Source organism: Etheostoma cragini, chromosome 1 (genome assembly GCF_013103735.1).
Source record: "Etheostoma cragini isolate CJK2018 chromosome 1, CSU_Ecrag_1.0, whole genome shotgun sequence".
Lineage (NCBI taxonomy): Eukaryota > Metazoa > Chordata > Actinopteri > Perciformes > Percidae > Etheostoma > Etheostoma cragini.
Window position 1 is genome coordinate 32,573,302 of NC_048407.1, and position 6,739 is coordinate 32,580,040.

The 6,739-nt window shown below is 42.0% G+C and overlaps 1 long non-coding RNA gene across 1 annotated transcript in view; it reads right to left on the reverse strand.

Annotated features, from left to right (window-relative positions):
• Window positions 1-4,597: 4,597 nt before the first annotated feature.
• Window positions 4,598-6,739, reverse strand: part of LOC117942050 — a 17,285-nt gene continuing 15,143 nt past the window's right edge. Inside the window, exon 3 of the long non-coding RNA XR_004656056.1 lies at window positions 4,598-4,659. This is a non-coding gene — a long non-coding RNA (uncharacterized LOC117942050). The remainder of the gene's footprint in view (window positions 4,660-6,739) is intronic.

Genomic DNA, 6,739 nt, shown 5'->3' on the forward strand with positions numbered 1-6,739 from the left:
GTCTGCACTCGACTCACGTCTGCACTCTCCTCACGTCTGCACTCTCCTCACGTCTGCACTCGACTCACGTCTGCACTCTCCTCACGTCTGCACTCGACTCACGTCTGCACTCGACTCACGTCTGCACTCGCCTCACGTCTGCACTCGACTCACGGGGGGGAGTGACAGGATCTTAGGTTGCGTTTAGGCTTAAATCTACTCGTGGGTTAGAAGACAGTTACGTATGTGACGCAGAACATAACGTAGTTCTGTAAAAAAGTTTTAAAAAATAGCTTAAAGTTGTAGTTTAAAAAAAAAAAACTTTCTAATTTGCTTTTTATTGTCAGTGTGTCTCATCTTTACCACTACAAAGAAACCAGTACAGTCCAGTACATCTGCACCGGGATAAGAGCGATTTTGTAATAAAATTACCTCTGACCTCCCGGCAGATGAATATCAGGGATTAAATGATAATCCACGGAGCAGGGGGGGAGGCGTCGGGAAACCAGAGAGCATGCTGGGACACCACCAGGCTGCAGGAGCATGCTGGGAGCCTTTGAACAGATGTGGAGGTTCAAAGTTAATTCTGTTTCTTCAAAGAAAAAAGCAGCTGAGGAACTAAAATCTCACCTCGAGGTCCCTTTAAATGATCTTCTCCAGCAGTTGGAGTTGTGTTGAAAAAGAAGTAAATGAACAAATGAAACATATGGCTAGCTAAAAACATTAGAATTAGGAAAGTGAAAGTAGTATTAGCGTTAGCGTAGCGTTAGCGTAGCGTTAGCATGCTAAGTTACTTGCAAACTGAGCTGTAGCGTTCTGATGTATCTCCATTCTACTGCAACACAAGGTGCATACTGTCAAAATGCTTTGGCTTAACATACAGTAACATAGTTAGTCTAAAACTTCCCACTTCCGGGGGCAAGCCGTGGCTGGTCGTCATGGCAGCAAGCGGCCTAGCGACCTAACGCAACACACACACACACACACATGTGTTTTTGATTCTTGCCGTTTTGCCACACCCAGAAGGCAAATTAGTGTCTAATGAACCTGGAGACAGCAAAAATAAAACGCTGGTTAACTATTTACCGGTAAACACGCCGGGTTTGTTCAGGACACCCCCCCCACACACACACACACACACACACACACACACACACACACACACACACACACACACACACACACACACACACACCTCCCCCGCCCCCTAGCAGTGATAACACAGCGGATAGGTGACGATTCTCTCCGACCAATCAGTCAAATCAATCAATCAAAATTAAAATCACTCAATCAAACGCGGCGGGGTTGTTCAGTCTGCTGGTTTTCACCTTTTGGTATCGCCTCAGCTGCAGGTGGAACTAAAAAAAACCTTTCTGTTAGCAGGCACCAGGGACAAGGCGGGGAGAGTAGATACCATGCAGTGGAAAAACGTCATTAGTAATAGACAGTTACGGAAACAAATGGGGGGCGGGGGAGCTTGTTCTGTTTTGTTTGAAATGTACTTGTAATGGTAACAGAAGTGACCATGCAGGAACCCATGTTGCACCTTTAAATAAATAAGTAAATATGTAATTTTGCACTGGAATGACTGTAGTTTACTAATTTACATTTTGACATATCGTTCTCTCTTCCTCTTGTGTTTTAGAGCCGGCTGACGGCAACAAAAGAGCAGCATTTCAATTCCTTTTGTTTGGAAGCTTTAAGCCTCTTTGTGCTGTTTAATTTCCCGATGTTGCTGTGCGAGTTAACATCAGTGAAAGCTCTCTCTCCTGGGGAATTAATCTGCTCTGTGTCAATTTGTGCCGAATCACCAGGGGGGACCCGTGCAGCGGGGCAACATATTTCGCCCTCGGATCAGAACCAACGTTTGTTAATTAAGCCCTAGCTGTAAATTAGGTCCCTACCACACTTTCAAATGACCTGCATGTCATTACTACGGCATGTTTGATGAAGAGTTCAGGCTTTGTTTGTGCTCTAACCTCTCTGTCTCTGGTTTCTTGTATTGGAAAGAAAAAGCAGAAAGACAGGAAGTCCGTGGAGCGTACAGCACATGAAGAGGAAACCCTCAGAGAGGAATCAGATTATATAGGCCAAGTGTCATTTTACAGTTATTGACTGTGAAAAAGAAGCCTCTATGGCCGCCGACTCAGTTTACAAGCGGCCTGACGGATCCTGGATCTAAAAACCGAGCCCTTCATGCTGTAAACAAAGCCTCGCGCCCTGCTCTGCTTGTCTATTTCATATAAGAAACTATTTAGCTACGTACGGTTTTGCGTGTTTACTTGAGTATTCGTAATTCCTCAAATTAAAGCTGAGGCCTTTATTTACCTGAAACCGGCTTCTATTAGAGCACGGCTTTTATATCTAAGTATAATTGTTTTAAATAAACTTGTTTTAAATGAAAAGCCAGTTCCAGCGTTCCAGTGGACAGAGATCAGTTATTTTTAAAGAAACATTTGCAATAATATCATTATACAATAACAGCCAGAAGGACGACAAAGCAATTTGGGTCAGAAATAATTAAACACCACCATTGTGTCAGTTTGAACCCTGTAAATGTACCAGGTATTTATTATTAATACAGGTACTACAGTACTGCTGGTAGATTACGATAAGAGCATACAGTAGTATCGGATTAACGTTACAGATGGTAGCTAGTTAGCTTCGTTTTCTAGCTCCAGGCTAACTCTTTTCCTCCCACCTCCAACTAGCAAACTTTGTTTCTAGCTCCAGGCTAACTCTTTTCCTCCCACCTCCAGCTAGTTAGCTTCGTTTCTAGCTCCATGCTAACTCTTTTCCTCCCACCTCCAGCTAGCTAGCTTCGTTTCTAGCCCCAGGCTAACTCTTTTCCTCCCACCTCGGGCTAGTTAGCTTTGTTTCTAGCTCCAGGCTAACTCTTTTCCTCCCACCTCCAACTAGCTAGCTTAATTTCTAGCTCCAGGCTAACTCTTTTCCTCCCACCTCCAGCTAGTTAGCTTTGTTTCTAGCTCCAGGCTAACTCTTTTCCTCCCACCTCCAACAAGCTAGCTTCATTTCTAGCTCCAGGCTAACTCTTTTCCTCCCACCTCTAGCTAGTTAGCTTTGTTTCTAGCTCCAGGCTAACTCTTTTCCTCCCACCTCCAGCTAGCTAGCTTCTAGCTCCAGGCTAACTCTTTTCCTCCCACCTCAAGCTAGCTAGCATTGTTTCTAGCTCCAGGCTAACTCTTTTCCTCCCACCTCTAGATAGCTAGCTTTGTTTCTAGCTCCAGGCTAACTCTTTTCCTCCCACCTCCAGCTAGCTAGCTTCTAGCTCCAGGCTAACTCTTTTCCTCCCACCTCCAACTAGCTAGCTTCATTTCAGCAGCCTTTTTACCCTTTTTTTTAATCATTTGTTGCCCTTTTACAAAAGGGTAACAAAACATTTCTTATCATTAACTACATTTTATTGTGTTCCCTATTGTAAAGTGTTACCGTCCTTCTTGCACTGAGGGTGCAGCAGTCTGCTACTGACGGAGCAGCTCAGGGAATCACAGTCTCATGTAGGGGGGGGGACAGGTGTTGCCAGTGCCGGCGATTGCTAAAGGCCAACTAGGAGATTGCCTAGGGCGTCAAATAGGTCTGGGGGTGTCATGACACCCTTGGGTCTACTCCGATAATAATAATAGAGTTACAGTGACCAGCGAAACTAAACATGTTTATCATGTCAAGCTCTGCTGTGGGCATGCTGCAGCAGGTGTACCCCTATTTCTACTGTTGTTGCATAAAGACCAGAGACCCAAAAGGGGCTCTGAGTCTTGTCAGGAGGTCTGGGATCAGCAGAGAAATCATGAGATGCACAGCAGACGGGGCAGGTAGATTATCTTCTGAAATATTGTGACGGACTTTAATCTTGTATTAGCCTGTTATAACTTTATTTCACTCAAAATATCACGACTCCTCCAAACCTCAGAGAGCTCAGATGGGATATATTTTATATACGTGAGCAGAAATCTTGCTCAAACACATCTGAAATATTACAGTCCAGGGGTTTATTAATTAATTAAAATGAATAATGAAACATTGAGGTGAATAACTGAGGGAGGAGTAAATGATGCCTATAGGCTGCATGTGTGCTGACTCAGATATAGTAAAAGTTAAAGTCGCTCTAATAATAAATTGAATTTGTATATGCTCTAGTGGCCAGGTTAGCTCAGTTGGTAGAGCAGGCGCACATAGATGGAGATTTACTTCTGGATGCAGCGGCCGGGGGTTCGATTCCGACCTGGACGCCTTTGCTGCATGTCCGTCCTCTCTTCCCTTTCATGTCTTCATCTGTCCTGTGGAAATAAAGGTCTAAAAATGCCCCAAAAATAATCTCAAAAGGAGAATAAACCGATGAAAGCAATACAGAATGCCTGAGAGCCTTACTGATGTATGTTCCAATGTTTTTATATTCTACGGTTCCCTTCACATATAGAAAGATATTTCCAGACTACATGTAGTTGCTCCAGGGGCGTGCAACCTCTGATATATAGCAACTGTAAGTAGCTTTGGATAAAAGTGTCAGCGTAATGACGTGTAGTGTAATAAACTGATTCATAAGAAGGTAGAAATAGGGGCTTTAAAATTCACCAGAATGCAGGAAATGAAGTATTTAATCATGTGTGCCGACTCAGATATAATTAGAAACGTCGATCTGAAGGAGAATAAATAGATGAAAGCCTGACAGTCTTACTGATATGTGTATATATATTCCATTATGTTTTTATATTTGCATTGTGATCTATGTTTCCCTTTACATGAAGATAGTTCCAGTCTAAATGGTGATAATGGGTGGTTATGGTGCAGTGGATATGACACATGCCTTTGGAGATGGAGACCCGGGGGTTTGATTCCCACTGCCATACATCAACCAATGAGCAAGACACTCAACACCTAGTTGCTCCAGAGGTGTGCAACCTCTGATATATACATATAGATATGTATATATGTATATATATGCGGTATATAGCAGTTCTCAGTAGCTTTGGATAAAAGTGTCAGCTAAATGACATGTAATGTTATAAACTGATTTGGAAAAAGGTACAAAAAGATGCATCAAAATTCCCCAAAATGCAGGAAATGAAGTGTTTAATGCTCAATATTTTCAGGGCGTGGACCCCCAGAGCCCCAGACCCCCAGATCCCCAGACCCCCACATCATAAGTCCCCATGCACCCAAATCTGGAAACAAATCCCTGGGCTGTGGGTTGCCAGACCAGTTCTGATTGGACCGAACCTGACTTACATGCAAACTAGAAACTAAAATGAACGTCCATTGCTACTCCATTGCTGACACACGGCTGTCTCTATGTGTCCCCTGTCCCACAAGACATATAAAGGACTGTTTTAAATGCATCTATTTACTGTTGTGTTTTAGTGGGTATTTCAGGTTTTGCTTGTATTGTTGTGTGTCCTTATGTCTTACATATATTACTATACAAGTAATTACTACCTGTACCTTACCTTGAACCTTTAACAGCTAGCTAGACCATCTGTCCATCTGAGTTTTGGACATACACAAGTTCCACCAAAACAAGTTGCCTCCTGGGGCTATTTAGCAGCGGCACCGTGGCGCCGTCCGGCGCTTAGCCCCGCCCACGACGACTGTGATTGGTTTAAAGAAACGCCAACAAACCAGAGCACGTTTCTCTCCCATCCCAGAATGCCGTGTGGACTCGCTAGACCCTCCTCCGCAGCACTGTGGAGGAAGGTCCGGCAATGTGAGACTGCAATCTAACTTTAACTGACTGGGCTTTTCAAAATAAAGTGTCTGAGGGAGTTGAAACGGGATTAAAACACGTCGGGATGCAATGAGCCAAATAACGTCTTGTTCTCATAGAACTCAGATCTGTTTTCTCTAACTTTTAGTTGTGTAATATATTTATGGAGCCGCAATCATTTCAGTCTTAATCCCTTTTGTTGTGGCGGTCTTTAAAGGTCTAATCCCTTGTTTCCCTTACTCTCTTTTGAATACTTTTCCACGGCTGTCAGGGAAAAACTCCCAACAACCTAGCAGCTGTTGTCCAATCGTTTTAACCCTCGACCACGCAACTTAGAATCAGTTTTTAACACCTTAGGTGCCTTTTCCCTTGATGTTTATGTCTTTTTTTTCATCATTTTGGTCACTTTTATCCAAAGTTTGTCTGTCACTTTTCCAGATGTTTTTGTCGATTTTCTTTCTGCACTTTTTGGGCGTTTTTGTGACTTGTTTTTTTTACATTTTTGTCACTTTTTTCAACGTTCTTTTATGTAGAAAAAAAAAAATCCAAATGCTATAAAATTAATTACAACTAAAAATTCAATGAAAAGTAGTGAACTGATCTTTTATTTGACTTTATAATACAGTGGGGTTCACACGTTTAGGAGCCCATAATTAAGTTTACAAAAAGAGGAATAAAAAAATAATCTTTATAGAAATTAATTTTAATGCCTTTATCAGAAAATTAGGAAAAATTTGACCTTTTAAGGACACCTATTTTCTTTATGAACAAATAATGTATCGTGAATAAATAAATGTTCTTCCTTAAAATAAAAGGCGCATAAATAAACACCCCCCTATGTTAAATTCCTATGTTAATTTTCCTACTTTTCTAATGATGGCATTAAAATTAATTTCTGAAAAGATGATTTTTTTATTCCTCTTTTTACTCTACTTTATTCTGGGATCCTAAACATATGAACCCCACTGTATGTACAGTGGGTACGGAAAGTATTCAGACCCCTTTAAATTTTTCACTCTTTGTTTCATTGCAGCCATTTTC